Source organism: Scyliorhinus torazame, chromosome 9, assembly GCF_047496885.1.
Source record: "Scyliorhinus torazame isolate Kashiwa2021f chromosome 9, sScyTor2.1, whole genome shotgun sequence".
Classification (NCBI taxonomy): domain Eukaryota; kingdom Metazoa; phylum Chordata; class Chondrichthyes; order Carcharhiniformes; family Scyliorhinidae; genus Scyliorhinus; species Scyliorhinus torazame.
The window spans coordinates 116,872,657-116,890,165 of NC_092715.1; the positions used below are offsets into that span (position 1 = coordinate 116,872,657).

Genomic DNA, 17,509 nt, shown 5'->3' on the forward strand with positions numbered 1-17,509 from the left:
ATACAAAAATGATAAACCGGAAAAGACTAGTTGTCCCATGCAGTCACATTGCAAACAAGCATATTTTTTCTTCTATAATAAAAGCAAAATACTGCTGATGCTGGAATCTGAAACAACAGAAAATTCTGGAAAAACTAAGCAGATCTGTGGAGAGAGAAAATGGAGTGAATGTTTCGAGTCCTTATGACTCTCCAGAGCTTTTTTCTTCTGTTTTAGTAATTTAACCATGAGTAGACTTGCTCAGACAACCTAATTCAAGTCCCCTGCCATTCTTTTATATCTATTTCTTTTGAAATGCATATTTCAACATGTAAAACAAATGTGCTATCAAATTTGGCTAACATACATCGTGGAGAAAAATATCATGGCAGTTGGAATGGGTGACAATGACATTTACAAGATGACCAAAGAAGGCAACTTCATCTAGCATGGGCAGGTGGTATTTGGGACTGTAAGATATAGAAAGTACTCGGAGTTGGCTAAAATCTTTAGGGCTTTGAACAACTAGAGTAACATCTGGTTAACTAACATTTCTCCAAAACTATCAATTATAAAAGAGAAACATTTTTTAAAATTAAATTTAGAGTACACAATTATTTTATTTTTTTTCCAATTAAGGGGCAATTTTCCGTGGCCAATCCACCTAACCTGCAGGTCTTTGGGTTGTGGAGGGAAATCCCACGCAGACACGGAGAGAATGTGCAAACTCCACACGGACAGTGACCCACGGACGGGATTCGAAACTGGGTCCTCAGTGCCATAGTCCCAGTGCTAACCACTGCGCCACATACAAGAAAAACATGACTCATGTATTCATTGAATTTACAGTGCAGAAGGAAACCATTCGGCCTATCGAGTCTGCACCGGCCCTCGGAAAGAGCACCCAGTAACCCCACCCAACTTTTCTGTTCCAGCAGTGGAGGAAGTGGCAGGCCCAGTCTCAAGATTCGTTCTGCTCCTTGTGCATATATGTCTAATGAGCTGACCAGTGCAAAATTGTACGTGGTCAGCTAGCTCGTCCCTGAGTGGAAATCACTCACTTCTACTCCCGTCTCCCAAAGTACATCCAGACCAGAAGATTCCACCCATAATCAATCCAACTCATCCTGTATTTTCTGAAGACATTTGATATTAAAACGTAAACATACATTTCTACACCTTGTCTTTGTAAGAATTGGGGCAGCACGGTAACACAGTAGTTAGCACAATTGCTTCACAGCTCCAGGGTCTCGGGTTCAATTCCTGACTTGGGTCATTGTCTGTGTGGAGTCTGCACGTTCTCCCCGTGTCTGCGTGGGTTTCCTCCAGGTGCTCTGGTTTCCTCCTACGGTCCAAAGATGTGCAGGTTAGGTAGATTGGCCATGCCAGGTTTGGGTTTGGGCTTAGGTAGGGTGCTCTTTCCAAGGGCCGGTGCAGACTTGATGGGCTGAATGGCTTCCTCCTCATAGAATTTACAGTGCAAAAGGAGGCCATTCGGCCCATCGAGTCTGCACCGGCTCTTGGAAAGAACACTCTACCCAAGGTCATCACTTCCACTCTATCCCCATACCCCAGTAACCCCGCCCAATGCTAAGGGCAATTTTGGACACTACGGGCAATTTATCATGGCCAATCCACCTAACCTGCACATCTTTGGTCTGTGGGAGGAAACCGGAGCACCCGGAGAAAACCCACGCACAGATTGGGAGGATGTGCAGACTCCACACAGACAGTTACCCAAGCCGGAATCGAACCTGGGACCCTGGAGCTGTGAAGCAATTGTGCTATCCACAATGCTACCGTGCTGCCCGTTCTGCACTGTAAATTCCATGATTCTATGATCCTATTCCTGGGCTCTACCCATATTGCCTAAATGTATGAGCCCTCCGAGATGTCCCCCCGCCGGACAGCTGTGATATTCTCTTTCACCAGTAGTGCAGCTCCCCATCCCTTTTACATCCTCCTCTATCCAGCCTGAAACATCTATATCCTGGAACATTAACTGCCAATCCTGTCCCTCAACCAAGTCTCTCTAATGGCAACAACATCATAGTTCCAAGTACTAATCCAAGCTCTAAATTCATCTGCATTACCTGTTACACTTCTCGCATTGAAACAAATGCACTTTAGTCCACCAGACCCTCTTTGATCAGCAACCACACCCTGTCTGCTCATCCTCTCGGTCTTACTGGCCCTACTCTCTAGTTCCCCTTACTTTGGTTCCCACTCCCCTGCCAAACTAGTTTATACCCTTCCGTGCGACACTAGCAAACCTCCCGGCCAAGATATTTATGCCCCAGGCAGTTTAGATGCAACCCACCCTTCTTGTACCGGTCCCACCTGCCCCGGAAGAAATTCCAATGGTCTAGATATCAGAAACTCTCCCTCCTTACTCCAGCTGTTTAGTCATGTGTTGAGCTCTACTATATTCCTATTTCTGGCCTCACTGGCACGTTGTATAGGGAGTGTGGTAGTATGCATTAGGGGTCATGTGGGACTGTGAAGCCGTGATGTAATTGGCTGACAGATCCCGGGTCCTGGTTGGCCGTTGACCTCTAGCTCCGCCCTGAAGGCGGAGTATAAGAACCAGGAGTCCTCCCCCGCAGGCCAGTCTACTACTGAACTGCAGGGGAACAGTCACGCTTAATAAAGCCTCATCGACTTCACTCTATTCGTCTCTCGGAGTCTTTGTGCGCTACAATTTATTAAGCGTGACTAAAGGACTATGGAGCTCAGGATCATCCCGGAATGCCTGAGGATCAGCCCCCACGCAGTGAACGCAACAGCAGCTTTCAAGCACTGGCAGACTTGTTTCGAGGCCTACCTCAGAACGGCCCCCGGCCGGGTCACAGAAGACCAAAAACTACAGGTCCTGCACTCGAGGTTAAGCACAGAGATTTTCTCTCTCATCGAAGACGCAGAGGATTTCCAGACGGCGTTCGCAGCACTAAAAAGTCTCTATGTTCGCCCAGTAAACCAGATCTACGCTCGCTATCAACTCGCAACGAGACGGCAAAGTCCCGGAGAATCGATAGATGAATTCTACGCCGCGCTACTAATTTTGGGACGGGCCTGCAGCTGCCCGCCGGTGAACGCAAATGAACACACGGACATGTTAATGCGCGCAATGCTTTTGTGGCAGGTATGAACTCTTCCCAAATCCGCCAAAGACTTTTAGAAAAAGAGTCGCTAGGACTCTCAGAGGCACGGGCCCTAGCAGCCTCCCTGGACGTGGCCGCGCGAAACGACCGCGCCTACGGCCCCGACCGCGCGGCAGCCCATTGGGCTCCGTACGCACCCGTCGCGACAAACCCCCCCCCCCCCCCCCCCCCGGACACCCCACAGGCTTGCGCAGTTCAAACGCCAAGTCGCACCGGGGGAGCCCGCTGCTATTTCTGCGGCCAGGCGAAACACCCCCGGCAGCGCTGCCCGGCCCGCGCAGCGATCTGTAAGAGCTACAGGAAAAAGGGCCATTTCGCGGCTGTGTGCCGGTCCCGGGAGGTCGCCGCTGTCCCAGGAGAACAGGGAGCCCTGCACGCCTTTTACGCTCCCCAACCCCCCCCCAGCGCCCCATGTACAACCCGCAGGCGTTACCACTTTGGGTCCCGACCACCGCTCTCCCCGGAGAAGAGGGAGTTCTGCGCATCTCTAACGCTCCCCAACCCCTCCCCCCGCGCCCCATGTATGACCCGCCGGCGCTACCACTTTGGGTCCCAGCCACCGCTGTCCCCAGAGAAGAGGGAGTCCTGCGTGTTCCTAACGCTCCCCAACCCCCCCAGCGCCCCATGTGCGACCCGCAGGCGCCGCCATTTTGGGTCCCGGCCACCACGAGGGGAGGAGGGGCGCTGCCATCTTGGACCACCCCAGACCTGTGCGACGCATGGGGGCGGCCATTTTGTCCACCCCCGCCGCCATCTTGTGACCCCCCAGCCATGTGCGATGCATGGGGGCAGCCATCTTGTTCCCCCCCCCGACGCCATCTTGGACGGCACCAACGGACCCCAGTGTCAACGGCTCCACGGGGTTCGAAGAAGACGCTCAACCATTACGACCACGTCTGGCTTCAATGACGCTGGACCAAGCACGGCCCCGGATGCTCCAGACGACGACGGCAACGGTGCTGATAAACGGGCACGAGACACCATGCCTGGTCGACTCCGGGAGCACGGAGAGCTTTATCCACCCCGACACGGTAAGACGCTGTTCTTTGACCATCCGTCCCAACGCACAAAAGATTTCCCTAGCTGCAGGATCCCACTCCGTACAGATCAAAGGCTTCTGCATAGGTACCCTAACGGTGCAAGGGAGGGAGTTCAAAAACTACCGGCTCTACGTCCTTCCCCAACTCTGCGCCCCCACATTACTGGGATTAGACTTCCAGTGCAATCTGCAGAGCCTAACCTTCAAATTCGGCGGCCCAATACCCCCACTCACTATCTGCGGCCTCGCAACCCTCTAGGTTCAACCCCCATCCTTGTTTGCAAACCTCACCCCGGATTGCAAACCCGTCGCCACTAGGAGCAGACGGTACAGCGCCCAGGACCGGACCTTCATTCGGTCCGAAGTCCAGCGGCTACTGAAGGAAGGCGTAATCCAGGCCAGCAATAGTCCCTGGAGAGCACAGGTGGTAGTAGTAAAGACAGGGGCGAAGCAAAGGATGGTCATAGACTATAGCCAGACCATCAACAGGTACACACAACTAGACGCGTACCCTCTCCCCCGCATATCCGACATGGTCAATCGGATTGCCCAATATAAGGTCTTCTCCACCGTGGACCTCAAGTCCGCCTACCATCAGCTCCCCATCCGCCCAAGTGACCGCAAGTACACAGCCTTCGAGGCAGATGGGCGATTATACCACTTCCTAAGGGTCCCATTTGGCGTCACAAACGGGGTCTCGGTCTTCCAACGAGAGATGGACCGAATGGTTGATCAACACGGGTTGCGGGCCACGTTCCCGTATCTCGACAATGTAACCATCTGCGGCCACGATCAGCAGGACCACGACGCCAACCTCCAAAAATTCCTCCAGACCGCTAAAGCCTTGAACCTCACGTACAACGAGGACAAGTGCGTTTTTAGCACAAACCGGCTAGCCATCCTGGGCTACGTAGTGCGCAATGGGATAATAGGCCCTGACCCCGAACGTATGCGCCCCCTCATGGAATTTCCCCTCCCGCACTGCTCAAAAGCCCTAAAACGCTGCCTGGGGTTCTTTTCATACTACGCCCAGTGGGTCCCCCAGTACGCAGACAAGGCCCGCCCCCTAATACAGACCACGACCTTCCCCCTGTCGACAGAGACTTGCCAGGCCTTCAGCCGCATCAAAGCGGATATCGCAAAGGCCACGATGCGCGCCATCGACGAGTCCCTCCCCTTCCAGGTCGAGAGCGACGCCTCCGACGTAGCTCTAGCGGCCACCCTTAACCAAGCGGGCAGACCCGTGGCCTTTTTCTCCTGAACCCTCCACGCTTCAGAAATCCGCCACTCCTCAGTGGAAAAGGAAGCCCAAGCCATAGTGGAAGCGGTGCGACATTGGAGGCATTACCTGGCCGGCAGGAGATTCACTCTCCTCACGGACCAACGGTCGGTAGCCTTCATGTTCAATAATGCACAGCGGGGCAAAATCAAAAACGACAAGATCTTAAGGTGGAGGATCGAGCTCTCCACCTTCAACTACGAGATCTTGTATCGTCCCGGAAAGCTGAACGAGCCGTCCGATGCCCTATCCCGCGGCACATGTGCCAACGCACAAATTAACCGCCTCCAAACCCTCCACGAGGACCTCTGCCACCCGGGGGTCACTCGGTTCTACCAATTTATAAAGTCCCGCAACCTCCCATACTCTTTGGAGGAGGTCCGTACAGTCACAAGGAACTGCCACATCTGCGCAGAGTGCAAACCGCATTTTTTCAGGCCGGATGGTGCGCACCTGATTAAGGCTTCCCGCCCCTTTGAACGCCTTAGTCTGGATTTCAAAGGACCCCTCCCCTCCACCAACCGCAACACATACTTCCTTAATGTGGTGGACGAGTACTCCCGCTTCCCATTCGCCATCCCCTGCCCTGACATGACCGCGGCCACAGTCATTAAAGCCCTGAACACCATATTCACACTGTTCGGTTGCCCCGCATACGTCCACAGCGACAGGGCGTCCTCCTTCATGAGTGACGAGCTGCGCCAGTTCCTGCTCAGCAACGGTATAGCCTCGAGCATGTCGACCAGCTACAACCCCCGGGGGAACGGGCAAGTAGAGAGGGAGAACGGCACGGTCTGGAAGACCGTCCTACTGGCCCTACGGTCCAGGGACCTCCCAGTTTCACGGTGGCAGGAGGTCCTCCCGGACGCCCTCCACTCCATCCGGTCACTACTGTGTACTAGCACTAACCAAACGCCTCATGAGCGCCTCCTTGTCTCCCCCAGGAAGTCCTCCTCTGGAACGTCGCTGCCGACCTGGCTGGCGGCCCCAGGACCCATCTTGCTCCGAAAACATGTGCGGGCACACAAGTCGGACCCGTTGGTCGAAAGGGTTCACCTCCTTCACGCGAACCCGCAGTACGCTTAGTGGAGTACCCCGACGGCCGACAGGACACGGTCTCCCTGCGAGATCTGGCGCCCGCCGGCAACACACACACCCCCCCGACACCAATCACCCCCCCGACACCAATCACCCCCTCCCTGCCACCGCCGCACCCCGCGACCGCCCCCTTCCCAGGAGGATCGGTCCTCCCCCCAGGCCCGACCAGGAGTGAAGCCCAAGCTGAAACCGTAAAGCTCCCGGAGACGACAACACCGGAACAAGCACCACCACCACCACCGGGGTCGAGGCGATCGACACGGATGACCAGACCGCCCGACCGACTCGTGGCGTCGATCTAACACTACAATATGTGGACTTTTAACGAGAACATTTTGTCTTTTTCTCCTGACGATTACTGTAAATAGTTTGAAACAAAAAAAAACCTTGTACATACTGTAATAACATGCGAAGGTTTTCCTCCCAGGACCAGCCTTGTAAACCCTTGCCACCATACGAAGCATCACCCCGCCGGGTTCATTTTTAACAAGGGGTGAATGTGGTAGTATGCATTAGGGGTCATGTGGGACTGTGAAGCCGTGATGTCATTGGCTGACAGATCCCGGGTCCTGGTTGGCAGTTGACCTCTAGCTCCGCCCTGAAGGCGGAGTATATGAACCAGGAGTCCTCCCCCGCAGTCCAGTCTACTACTGAACTGTGGGGGAACAGTCACATAGAACATAGAACAATACAGCGCAGTACAGGCCCTTCGGCCCACGATGTTGCACCGAAACAAAAGCCATCTAACCTACACTATACCATTATCATCCATATGTTTATCCAATAAACTTTTAAATGCCCTCAATGTTGGCGAGTTCACTACTGTAGCAGGTAGGGCATTCCACGGCCTCACTACTCTTTGCGTAAAGAACCTACCCCTGACCTCTGTCCTATATCTATTACCCCTCAGTTTAAGGCTATGTCCCCTCGTGCTAGCCATTTCCATCTGCAGGAGAAGGCTCTCACTGTCCACCCTATCTAACCCTCTGATCATTTTGTATGCCTCTATTAAGTCTCCTCTTAACCTTCTTCTATCTAACGAAAACAACCTCAAGTCCATCAGCACACCTCATAAGATTTTCCCTCCATACCAGGCAACATCTTGGTAAATCTCCTCTGCACCCGTTCCAAAGCCTCCACGTCCTTCCTATAATGCGGTGATCAGAACTGTACGCAATACTCCAAATGCGGCCGTACCAGAGTTCTGTACAGCTGCAACATGACCTCCTGACTCCGGAACTCAGTCCCTCTACCAATAAAGGCCAACACTCCATAGGCCTTCTTCACCACCCTATCAACCTGGGTGGCAACTTTCAGGGATCTATGTACATGGACACCTAGATCCCTCTGCTCATCCACACTTTCAAGAACTTTTCCATTAGCCAAATATTCCACATTCCTGTTATTCCTTCCAAAGTGAATCACCTCACACTTCTCTACATTAAACTCCATTTGCCACCTCTCAGCCCAGCACTGCAGCTTATCTATATCCCTCTGTAACCTGCTACTTCCTTCCACACTATCGACAACACCACCGACTTTAGTATCGTCTGCAAATTTACTCACCCACCCTTCTGCGCCTTCCTCTAGGTCATTGATAAAAATGACAAACAGCAACGGCCCCAGAACAGATCCTTGTGGTACTCCACTTGTGACAGAACTCCATTCTGAACATTTCCCATCAACCACCACCCTCTGTCTTCTTTCAGCTAGCCAATTTCTGATCCACATCTCTAAATCACCCTCAATCCCCAGCCTCCGTATTTTCTGCAACAGCCTACCGTGGGGAACCTTATCAAACGCTTTGCTGAAATCCATATACACCACATCAACTGCTCTACCCTCGTCTACCTGTTCAGTCACCTTCTCAAAGAACTCAATAAGGTTTGTGAGGCATGACCTACCCTTCACAAAGCCATGCTGACTATCCCTGATCATATTATTCCTATCTAGATGATTATAAATCTTGTCTCTTATAATCCCCTCCAAGACTTTACCTACTACAGACGTGAGGCTCACCGGTCTATAGTTGCCGGGGTTGTCTCTGCTCCCCTTTTTGAACAAAGGGACCACATTTGCTATCCTCCAGTCCTCTGGCACTATTCCTGTATCCAATGATGACATAAAAATCAAAGCCAATGGTCCAGCAATCTCTTCCCTGGCCTCCCAGAGAATCCTAGGATAAATCCCATCAGGTCCCGGGGACTTATCTATTTTCAGCCTGTCCAGAATTGCCAACACCTCTTCCCTACTTACCTCAATGCCATCTAATCTATTTACCTGGAGCTCAGCATTCTCCTCCACAACATTATCTTTTTCCTGAGTGAATACTGACAAAAAATATTCATTTAGTATCTCGCCTATCTCTTCAGACTCTACACACAACTTCCCATCCCTGTCCTTGACTGGTCCTACTCTTTCCCTAGTCATTCGCTTATTCCTGACATACCTATAGAAAGCTTTTGGGTTTTCCTTGATCCTTCCTGCCAAATACTTCTCATGTCCCCTCCTTGCTCGTCTTAGCTCTCTCTTTAGATCCTTCCTCGCTACCTTGTAACTATCCATCGCCCCAACTGAAACTTCACACCTCATCTTCACATAGGCCTCCTTCTTCCTCTTAACAAGAGATTCCACTTCTTTGGTAAACCATGGTTCCCTCGCTCGGCACCTTCCTCCCTGCCTGACCGGTACATACTTATCAAGAACACGCAGTAGCTGATCCTTGAACAAGCTCCATTTATCCAGTGTGTCCAACACTTGCAGCCTACTTCTCCACCTTATCCCCCCCCAAGTCACGTCTAATGGCATCATAATTTCCCTTCCCCCAGCTATAACTCTTGCCCTGCGGTGTATACTTATCCCTTTCCATCCTTAACGTAAACTTCACCGAATTGTGGTCACTGTCCCCAAAGTGCTCACCTACCTCCAAATCCAACACCTGGCCTGGTTCATTACCCAAAACCAAATCCAATGTGGCCTCGCCTCTTGTTGGCCTGTCAACAAACTGTGTCAGGAAACTCTCCTGCACACACTGTAGAAAAAACGACCCATCTAATGTACTCGAACTATATCTTTTCCAGTCACGCTTAATAAAGCCTCATCGACTTCACTCTATTCGTCTCTCGGAGTCTTAGTGCGCTACAGGGAGTAATCCTGAGATTACAATCTGAGAGGTTCTGCTTTTTAACTTTCTACCTAATTCCCTAAACTGCTGCTGCAGGACCTCATCACGCTTCCTACCTATGTCATTAGTACCAATATGTGCCATGACCTCTGTCTTTTCATCCTCCCTTTTCAGAATGTTCACTGCCCGTTCAGAGACATCCTGGACCCTGGCACCAGGGAGGCAATATACTATCCTGGAGGCTCTTTCACGTCCACAGAAGTGCCTATCTGTACCTCTAACTATAGAGGCCCTATAACTATTGTTCCAGTGGTCTTTGTCTCTCCCTGCTTAACAACAGAGCCAGCCGTGGTGCCACTGCTCTGGCTGCTGCTGCTGTTATCCCCTGTTAGGCCATCTCCCTCAACAGAATCCAAAATGGTATACTTGTTAGAGAGGTTGGCGACCACGTGGTTTCCTGCACTGACTGCCGGCGTCTTCTAGCGGTCACCCATCTGTCTGCCTGCACCTTGGGTGTCACCATATCACTAACAACTCCTGCCTATGACACTTTCCGGCACCTTCATGCACCTAAGTGCATCCAACTGCTGCTCCAACCTATCCATGTAGTCTGTGAGGAGCTGCAATTTGGTGCACTCCCTGCAGATGTAGTTATCTGAGATGCTGGAAGCATCACGGATCCCCCACATCACACAAGTGCAGCACTTAACCCCACTGACCGACATTTCTATCACCAATTAAGTTATTTAAGAAAATTTATTAAACTCTTACCTCGGGTATCTGCAGCGACAAGTGAAGGTATGTCCTCTTATCAATTACCTTCCCAGGATGCTCTCTAGATCTCTCCCTGCAGATTAACAGTTACAAAGCAAGAAGAACGAAAACAAAAGAAAAAAGCACCTCCTCCCACTCTGCACCAAATTCCCACACTACTTCAAATGACCAAGTGTCAATCTCACTCTGGCTGCCTCACTCAGACTGTCTCCCACTTCATGTGTGCAATGCTTAACACTGCGCAGAACGCTGTCTCTTGCAAACCCACCAGTTGCCAATTGAACCAAATTCCTCCAAAATTCACTCGGCGCCAACGAGTTTGGTTTCTCCACTGCAAAGTGCAGGAACACGCTATCCTGGCAAGCACTCTTCCGCTTAAAGGCACATCCCAATTATGCGTCCACGGACCAAAAATAATAAAATAAAGAAATGAGAGCAAAGGAAATATCAGGAAGGACTCTTACACCTTGGTCTCCCCACTCCATCCTGGAGGGCCACAGATGAGTTCTCCTCTTGTCCATATATCCATATGAACGGAAAACGCCAGCATTGGTTAAGGTAATGAAGGACATGTTGATGCACACTCCCAGGATTTGTGAGGGGTAGGTCTTGCCTTACAAGTCTTATTGAATTCTTTGAGGAGGTGACCAAGCATGTGGATGAAGGTAAAGCAGTGGATGTAGTGTACATGTAAGGCATTTGATAACGTTCCCCATGGTAGGCTTATGCAGAAAGTAAGGAGGCATGGGATAGTGGGAAATTTGGCCAGTTGGATAACGAACTGGCTAACCGATAGAAGTCAGAGAGTGGTGGTGGATGGCAAATATTCAGCCTGGATCCCAGTTACCAGTGGCGTACCGCAGGGATCAGTTCTGGGTCCTCTGCTGTTTGTGATTTTCATTAATGACTTGGATGAGGGAGTTGAAGGGTGGGTCAGTAAATTTGCAGACGATACGAAGATTGGTGGAGTTGTGGATAGTAAGGAGGGCTGTTGTCGGCTGCAAAGAGACATAGATAGGATGCAGAGCTGGGCTGAGAAGTGGCAGATGGAGTTTAACCCTGAAAAGTGTGAGGTTGTCCATTTTGGAAGGACAAATATGAATGCGGAATACAGGGTTAACGGTAGAGTTCTTGGCAATGTGGAGGAGCAGAGAGATCTTGGGGTCTATGTTCATACATCTTTGAAAGTTGCCACTCAAGTGGATAGAGCTGTGAAGAAGACCTATGGTGTGCTCGCGTTCATTAACAGAGAGATTGAATTTAAGAGCCGTGAGGTGATGATGCAGCCGTACAAAACTTTGGTAAGGCCACATTTGGAGTACTGTGTACAGTTCTGGTCGCCTCATTTTAGGAAGGATGTGGAAACTTTGGAAAAGGTGCAAAGAAGATTTACCAGGATGTTGCCTGGAATGGAGAGTAGGTCTTACGAGGAAAGGTTGAGGGTGCTAGGCCTTTTCTCATTAGAACGGAGAAGGATGAGGGGCGACTTGATAGAGGTTTATAAGATGATCAGGGGAATAGATAGAGTAGACAGTCAGAGACTTTTTCCCCGGGTGGAACAAACCATTACAGGGGGACATAAATTTAAGGTGAAAGGTGGAAGATATAGGAGGGATATCAGAGGTAGGTTCTTTACCCAGAGAGTAGTGGGGGCATGGAATGCACTGCCTGTGGAAGTAGTTGAGTCGGAAACATTAGGGACCTTCTAGCAGCTATTGGATAGATACATGGATTACGGTAAAATGATATAGTGTAGATTTATTTGTTCTTAAGGGCAGCACGGTAGCATTGTGGATAGCACAATTGCTTCACAGCTCCAGGGTCCCAGGTTCGATTCCGGCTTGGGTCACTGTCTGTGCGGAGTCTGCACGTCCTCCCCGTGTCTGCGTGGGTTTCCTCCGGGTGCTCCGGTTTCCTCCCACAGTCCAAAGATGTGCAGGTTAGGTGAATTGGCCAATGATAAATTGCCCTTAATGTCCAAAATTGCCCTTGGTGTTGGGTGGAGGTGTTGAGTTTGGGTAGGGTGCTCTTTCCAAGAGCCGGTGCAGACTCAAGGGGCCGAATGGCCTCCTTCCGCACTGTAAATTCAATGATAATCTATGATTAATCTAGGACAAAGGTTCGGTACAACATTGTGGGCCGAAGGGCCTGTTCTGTGCTGTATTTTCTATGTTCCCTTGAATACCATTGGGCTTCTCTCGGTAAACATTTGAGAGACCCTTGTCGTACCATGATAGATGTACCAACAACCCCAATATCAGCCATGACCATCTACATGCAAATTTCTAGTTTCTAAACTGCTACATTGTTGTGGCATCCAATCCCTGAGCACTGAAGAGTGAACCCCTGCCTGCCTCCCTCCCTCCACCATGGTCAACTTGTGTTACCCTTCAGCGCAACTTCTAACCTTGCTGGGATATCAATGTTATGAGACGAATAAGTCAGGGAGAAAACCTGCTGCCATGTGGGCTTCACAGTAGAGAGGGGATTACACCTGGGCATGATCCTCATGCAGTTGACTCATCATTAATAGGGTGTCCCTTTATTCAGCCACTTGTTCTTTAAATTTATTTATTTAATTTATAAAACCATCCTCCCCATTTTGAGGATTCAGACATACAGATCAACTGTGCTGTGAAGAAGAGTCTTGAGAAAATGGTGCGTGACTTCCCAGATACACTTCACCATCTACTACCCTGTCACCCACCAAAATCCTCCCATCACCCCTGACCCACCCAAAAACCTATTCCTCTCCCATCTGTTGTTAGCGCTGAACCTCCCTATTCCCCTTGGACCTATAACCATTACCTTCCACATGCCTTCTCTCCCCTCTGAGCCTGCACCCATTACTGGCCCCATGCCCACCTCATCTCACCTGACCCTGCCCCCCCTCATCTGGGCAACATGGTTTGTCTGTTTCTGTGACCACTCCACCCTCCATGAGACCATCAGCTATCTGACCATGGACCTGGACCTGCCACCCTACCACATCCCACTGTGATCATTCCCTCCACTGCCCGTTCCCTCCACTGCCCAATACCCTTACTTCAATCCCTGGAACTTCACCACAGACAACACCAATCCACCCTTTAGGATCATCTCTCTCCTGCCATCCTTGCCTGGAAACCCCCTCACTAATTAACAGGATCCACATACCCATACAAGGCCATTCCCTCCCTCCCAGATCCCTGCTCAGTCGCTTTCTTTCCCTGGCTCTCTCTCTGCCCTGGCCCCCGCCCTCTCTCAGCTAGTCCCACTGCTCCTTGCCCCTTACACTGCCATCACCTAATCATTGCCTCATTGAACAACATTCCCCAAAGATGAATAAAACAAAGTAGCCTGTTCTTACCTGAGGAATACTGCTTGTAATTTTGAAACCTGTATTGCGGTCGTGTACATCACTGCAGACCAAAGACTGTAATTCTCAGTTATTATTTGTTTTAAATGGGTGTCATTGGCAGACCAGCTGTGGTAGTCTGTGTAGAGGCATTACGGTACCTGGTAATGCTGGAACACCATTGGTAGATATTGTATGCTTCCTATTGTTCAATCTGTATGGTAGCTCCACCCTGCTCGGCGAGGTATAAGAGCCCGTGCCGCCCTAGCAGCCTTAATTCTGTACCTGAGATGCTGGGGGAAACATCTAGCTTATTAAAGCCTTTAGTTGGACTACAACCTCGCTTTAGTGGTCATTGATCGTGCATCAATTTAATAAGCTAGATTTAAAAGGATGGAGCTCCGAATCAAGCCGTAGAGTCTGCCACTCAGCCCCCACGCGGCGAACTCAGCGGCAATCTTCAAGCACTGGCTGGCGTGTTTTAAAGGATATCTCTGAACGGCCGAAAACACACCCACAGGAGAACAGAAAATGCAAGTCCTGCACTCAAGGGTGAGCCCGGAAATTTTCACCCTCATCGAGGACGCGGAAGACTTTGATGCGGCAATAGAGCTGCTAAAAGGACATTATATCCGCCCAGTAAACCAGGTCTACGCCCGACATCTGCGAGCAATGAGGCGACAAATCCCTGGGGACTTGCAGGAAGAATTCTACCGTGCACTCCTGGTGTTGGGGAGAAACTGCAGCTGCCCACAAGTTTCAGCGAGCGAACACACTAAACTCTTGGTCCGGGACGCTTTCGTGGCAGGTTTGCTATCCTCCCAGATCCGCCAGTGATTGCAGGAAAAAGACAACCTAGGCCTCAAGGAGGCACCGGCCCTTGCCGGCTCCCTGGACGTGGCCTCCAGAAACGCCCGCGCTTACGTTCCCGACCGCGCGGCAGCCCCTGGGCAGCATGGAACCCCTCCGCAGACGACCCCGAGACATCCCCCATCCCCCCACAAGCTTGTGCTGCAAGGCAACCCCGGGGGGCCCTGCTGCTACTTTTGTGGGCAGGCCAAGCACCCCCGCCAGCGCTGCACAGCCCGCGCATCCACCTGCAAGGGATGCGGTAAAAAGAGCCATTTTGTGGTGGTATGCCAGGCCCATGCGGTCGCCACGGTCTCCGGCGGAGAATGCGGACCGCCACCACAAATCTCTCCACGGTTCCCATGCGGCCAGCGGGCGCCGCCATCTTCCTACTCCAGGGCCACGTGCTGCCCCCGGGCGCCGCCATCTTGTCCCGCGGACACCACGTTCAATGGATGGGCGCCTCCATTTTGTCCACCCCCAGCCATGTGCGACCAATGGGAGCCACCACCTTGTATGGACTCCCAGGACCCCAGCTCGGCTGACCACACACCGCCCGAAGAGAACACTCAACTGCTGAGATTAGCCTCGGTGACTCTGGGTCAGTCCCGGCCTCGAACACTCTCAACTGCTACAACGACAATACTAATCAACGGGCACGAGACGTCCTGCTGAATCGACTCTGGGAGCACGGAGAGCTTCATACACCCTGACACGGTATGGCGCTGTTCTCTCCTCGTCCACCCCATTAATCAAAAAATCTCCCTGGCCTCTGGTTCCCACTCAGTGGAGATAAAGGGGTTTTGTGTAGCAAACCTCACAGTCCAGGGAAGGGAGTTTAAAAATTACCGGCTCTACGTCCTTCCCCACCTCTGCGCGGCCACACTCCTAGGTTTAGACTTCCAGTGTAATCTCCAAAGTCTAACTTTCAAATTTGGCGGCCCTATACCCCCCATCACTGTCTGCGGCCTCGCGACCCTCAAGATCCGCCTTCCTTGTTTGCGAACCTCACCCCGGATTGCAAATCCGTCGCCACCAGGAGCAGACGGTACAATGCCCAGGATTGGATCTTTATTAGGTCAGAGGTCCATAGGCTACTGAGGGAAGGAGTCATTGAAGCTAGCAACAGTCCCTGGAGAGCTCAAGTAGTGGTGGTAAAGACCGGGGAGAAGCATAAGATGGTCATCGACTACAGTCAGACCATCAACAGGTTTACGCAGCTGGACGCGTACCCTCTCCCCCGCATATCCGACCTGGTAAACAGGATCGCACATTACAAGGTCTTCTCCACGGTGGATCTTAAGTCCGTCTACCACCAGCTCCCCATTCGCACTAGTGACCGCAAATACACTGCCTTCGAGGCAGATGGGCGGCTCTATCACTTAAGGATTCCCTTCGGTGTCACCAATGGGGTCTTGGTCTTCCAGCGCGAGATGGACCGAATGGTTGACCGGTACGGTTTACGGGCAACATTCCCGTATCTCGATAATGTCACCATCTGCGGCCACGACCAGCAGGACCATGACACCAACCTCCGAAAATTCCTCCAGACCGCAAAGATCCTTAACCTTACATACAACAAGGATAAATGCTTGTTTAGCACCGACCGCCTAGCCATCCTCGGCTACGTAGTGCGAAATGGAGTTATAGGCCCCGACCCTGAACGCATGCGCCCCCTTATGGAGTTCCCCCTCCCTCACTGCTCCAAGGCCCTGAAGCGCTGCCTAGGGTTTTTCAGTTACTATGCCCAGTGTGTCCCCAACTATGCGGACAAGGCCCGTCCCCTGATCCAATCCACAGCTTTTCCCCTGTCGATCGAGGCCCGCCAGGCCTTCAGCCGCATCAAAACGGACATTGCAACAGCCACGATGCACGCCATTGACGAGTCCCTCCCCTTCCAGGTCGAGAGCGACGGGTCTGACGTAGCTCTGGCGGCCACCCTCAACCAAGCGGGCAGACCCGTGGCCTTCTTCTCACGTACCCTCCATGCTTCTGAAAACCGCCACTCCTCAGTCGAAAAGGAGGCCCAGGCCATAGTAGAAGCTGTGCGACATTGGAGGCATTACCTGGCCGGCAGGAGATTCACTCTCCTCACTGACCAACGATCGGTTGCTTTCATGTTCGATAATGCACAGCGGGGCAAGATAAAAAAAATGATAAGATCTTGCGGTGGAGGATCGAACTCTCCACCTACAATTACAAGATCTTGTATCGTCCCGGGAAGCTAAACGAGCCTCCTGATGCCCTGTCCCGCGGCACATGTGCCACCGCACAAGTGGACCGCCTCCAAGCCCTCCACGAGGACCTCTGCCACCCGGGGGTCACTCGCCTTTTCCACTTTATCAAGACCCGCAACCTGCCCTACTCCATCGAGGAGGTCAGGACAGCCACCAGGGACTGCCAAATCTGCGCGGAGTGCAAACCGCACTTCTACCAGCCAGAGAAAACGCACCTGATAAAGGCTTCCCGTCACTTTGAACGCCTCAGCATGGACTTCAAAGGCCCCCCCACCGACCGCAACACGAACTTCCTGAATGTGATTGACGGGTACTCCCGGTTCCCATTCGCCAACCCCTGCCCCGACGTGACCGCAACCCCCGTCATCAAGGCCCTCCATAGCATCTTTGCACTGTTCGGTTTCCCTGCTTACATACATAGTGATAGGGGGTCCTCCTTTATGAGCGACGAACTGCGTCAATTCTTGCTTAGCAAGGGCATCGCCTCGAGCAGGACGACCAGTTTCAACCCCCGGGTAACGGACAGGTGGAGAGGGAGAACAGAACAGTCTGGAAGACTGTCCTACTGGACCTACGGTCCAAAGATCTCACGCTGGCAGGAAGTCCTCCCAGATGCCCTCCACTCCACAACC

The 17,509-nt window shown here is 51.8% G+C and overlaps 1 protein-coding gene across 5 annotated transcripts in view; it reads left to right on the forward strand.

Annotated features, from left to right (window-relative positions):
* man2a1 (mannosidase, alpha, class 2A, member 1) overlaps nucleotides 1-17,509 on the forward strand; it is a 327,615-nt gene that overhangs the window by 125,034 nt on the left and 185,072 nt on the right. The window lies entirely within an intron of this gene.